At 44.1% G+C, this 3,716-nt stretch overlaps 1 long non-coding RNA gene across 1 annotated transcript in view; it reads right to left on the bottom strand.

Annotated features, from left to right (window-relative positions):
- Positions 1–3,015: 3,015 nt before the first annotated feature.
- The window catches only part of LOC116072854, an 11,888-nt gene continuing 11,187 nt past the window's right edge, over positions 3,016–3,716 (bottom strand). Inside the window, exon 4 of the long non-coding RNA XR_004111572.1 lies at positions 3,016–3,334. This is a non-coding gene — a long non-coding RNA (uncharacterized LOC116072854). The remainder of the gene's footprint in view (positions 3,335–3,716) is intronic.

Below are 3,716 nucleotides of genomic sequence, written 5' to 3'. Positions count from 1 at the left end.
AGTTTCTCCACACATGTTTAATTGCCCCCAGAACATACCTTGCACAGAAATAAAATGGTTTCCAGTTCCAAAATGTATGATGTTCCTCAAAACTCCTCAGGTGCCCTACATTTTATATTGAAAGGCTGGAGAATCTTAGAATTTAAAATGAGGGCATTTAATAGAAATGTATGTATAATGTATAACCTTTACCTAAAAGGGGGCATGGAAAACCTCTGTAACAAGCCAAACATGTGGAGTAGCCAGTTCCAGGAACTTGGCTAACTCAGAGCCTCAGGGCTCTGGTTCCCAAAACCTGCCCCTCCTGAGGCTCTCCACTCTGCTGACCGATAGATGAAGATTACATTCCTAGAATGAATATGTTTCCCTCCCTAACTGAATACCTTGGGTTGGGTCCCTCTGAAATTTTCCACTGTTTTTATGTTATGTTTCCTTGGTAACCCTCTCCTTCCACACCCCTCCCCCCCAGTTTGTGATTTTTCCCTTTAAATACCCCTCACTTCTTGTGTTCGGGGTCGAACTCCTCTGGCCTGCAAGGTCACGAGATCGATCCGGTACCCGCCTATCCCAAATAAACCTCATGTGATTGCAGCAAGATCGGTCTCTTGCGAGTTATTGGGTGGTCATGTTATCCCGAGACTTGAGTGAGGCTCTCCTGAGCTCCGGGGGTCTTTCAATATATATATTCAATATATGTTATATATTAAATATATATTTATATCACTTCTAAGACCACCACAGTTTGTGTCTCTTCAAATATAAGCAGTCATTATTTTCATCTTGAAAGAGACCAGGCATGTGGACAAAGGTAACCCAAATTTGACATACAAATTCTGTATGCCATCTTTTCTAAGTTTTGCTGTGAATTAAAATACCTGAAGTTGGTGACATTATTGTATTAGTATCTAGGATCTGAATTTTGTGGTTTTTTATGGTAATTCTAAACAATCTTAGTTAATTATCAAAGTAAAACTAGAATGAGAGAAAATGTAAAGATAAAGTAAACACCTCTGGGTGTCATCGTTTAGCCTATAGAAATCCTTGGTCCATATGGAGATGCATAGGTTAATACACTTTTCACAGAGCCTGAGACCTAACACACACGCCATTGTACTGTGTATGGTTCATGTCTGTTTAGGATTTTGGCTAAATATTCTTTTTTCTTTTAGGATTTATTTATTTCTTTTTTATGAGTATGAATGTTTGACTGCATGTATATACGTATACTACATGCATGTATATATGTATGCTACATGCATGTATATATGTATGCTACTTGTATGCGGTGTCCACAGGGAGCGGAAAAAGCTATCAGCAGAGTCCCTGGAACTGGACTCATAGCCAGTTAGGAGGTGCCACATGGATGCTGGGAAGAGAATGTGGGTCCTCTGTAAGAGCAGCCAGCCTAAACCAACCAGCAAGTCATCTCTTTAGCCCCGGATCAATCACTTATATTTCTCAGGAGACTGTTTACTTGGATTTACTTCCAGACCCTTTACAAACCTATGCCTGATACAGAGGACCAAGGGCTGTTAATGAATGTCTTCTCTCCTCCCTCCGGGACCAGAGAAGTCAAGATAGCCACTAATGGTCTTTACTCACCCATAGGATCACACAGGCCATGCATTCCTATTGAAGGACTTATTTCTATCACCGCAGCCATGGGAAGGGCTCTAAAAACGGTTACCTTTGTTTGAAATACTGGAAAATGGGTTTAAGAGGAGGCAACTGGCTTTGAACTCACTAAGACCTTGGATCCTAGATGAAATGTGGAACTGTATTCCTTAACCTCTTAAGTCTGAACTGTGGGATTACTGTCACATTCTCTGGCTTTGTGAGTTTACTTCAAGATGAGGCTAAGCTCACTGGTTAATTGCACTCACTGCTCTTGCAGAGGATCCAGGTGTTTGGTTTCTTACCTCAGGACAGGGGACTGAGGTGCATATTTTACATACCAAAGCAGAACTGGCCTCCAGGTTCTCCCAGCATCCCTCAGTCCCCACCTGGGATATCCTGTCCCAAACCCTGAACTTTCTAGTCCTGGATCTTCCCCCAGATCCTCCTATATAATTAGATATTTTGGTGTCTCCTCCTCCTCCTCCTCCTCCTCTTCCTCCTCCTCCTCCTTCTCCCTCTCCTCTTCCTTTTCCTCTTCTCTCTGCACATGCCTGCCCTTTCTCTCTTTATCTCCCCATGGCGACTCCCCTGGCCTCAATTCTTGGGGCCAGCAAACTTGCCCAAGAGTAGCTTCCCAACAAGCCTGCCTTTAATCTAATCTCATCTGGTTTAAATTGACTCATTTTACTGGCAGTGGAGAATAACCTATCACCGGGTTTGGTTCTAAGCACTCATGTTGGACATCTCACAATTACCTGTAACTCTGGTTTCAGGGCATTAGGTACCTACCTTCTAGTCTCCCCAGGCATCTGAATATGTGCGGTGCACACAAACTTATCCAGGCACACACAGAAATATACATAAAAATGAAAGAGTGAATGCGTAGATGGAGCCTACATGCTGCCTGGTGAAAACTCACAGTTCCATGGATCTGTGTTCAAAGGTTGGTAAAATTGCCAGCTCCTCATCACTTCACCTCAACACCTCGGGAGGAAACGTCTACTGAGCCAGGATTTTCCCTGAGATGTTCAACAACGGGCTGGTGAGATGGCTCAGCAGTTAAGAGCACTGACTGCTCTTCCAGAGGTCATGAGTTCAAATCTCAGCAACCACATGGTGGCTCACAACCATCCATAATGAAAAACAAACAAACAAACAAATAAGTACATAAGAAAAAAACCAACCAACCAAAAACCAAACAAGGGCTGTCAATAATTAGTAATAATAAAAAACTGAAACTGTCCCGCAGTTTCACGAACCAGGTTCTCTCTCGACTGAAGGGAAAAAGGGGAACCTGAAACACAAGAGTTCAAGAACAAAAGGACTCGAAGTCAAGTTGAGAAGTTCCAATCAAGGCTTGCCACTTTACTTTTGGGTTTCAGCATTTATACATGAAAGCCAAACTGGATCTCTAGGTTACAATAATATTTGCATAACATAAGCAATGCGGGAGGAGTCAGGAAGAGTCCAAACAGAGTCTAAAGGGGAAGGCGGGCTGTGGGGCGTGCCCGCTTGGGTGGAGGTCAACAGCAGATGCCATAAGGTGGTCAGTTGTTTTCATTCAACAAAGTCCTCAGCCAGCGGACGTGTCAGCCACCAGGCTACCTTCCTCTGGAATCCTCCCAGGCGAAGGCGGAACTCAGGGCAGTGGGCCTTTGTCCTAGGCACAGCGGGTGTGACTGGACAGTCTCTGTTTGCAAGCTCTGACGTCTTGGAGCTGAGGCAGGGGGGAGGGACCCAACAAAAAACAATAAACAGAGAGCTCAGATATGAACAAATTGTAGCAAACCAAACAAAGAAAGCCAGGAATAGATGGCTTAAAATGCTCAGGTGAGATATTTATAGATAAAGGGTGGGAAATCAGGCTGAAGAGACAGGCTCAGGAAGTAAGAGCATCTGCTGCCAATACTAGCAGTCTGAATTGCAGCCCAGGACCCATGTGGTGGAAAGAGACAACTGGCTCCTGTAAGCTGCCCTGTGACTCTGAAAGACCTCCAGAGCTCAGGAGACCCTCACTCAAGTCTCGGGATAATACGACCACCCAATAACTCATGAGAGACCGAACTTGCTGCAATCACATGAGGTTTATTTGGGATAGG

This window comes from Mastomys coucha, unplaced genomic scaffold (assembly GCF_008632895.1).
Source record: "Mastomys coucha isolate ucsf_1 unplaced genomic scaffold, UCSF_Mcou_1 pScaffold23, whole genome shotgun sequence".
Taxonomy (NCBI): domain Eukaryota; kingdom Metazoa; phylum Chordata; class Mammalia; order Rodentia; family Muridae; genus Mastomys; species Mastomys coucha.
This window is presented reverse-complemented; position numbering and strand designations above follow the sequence as displayed.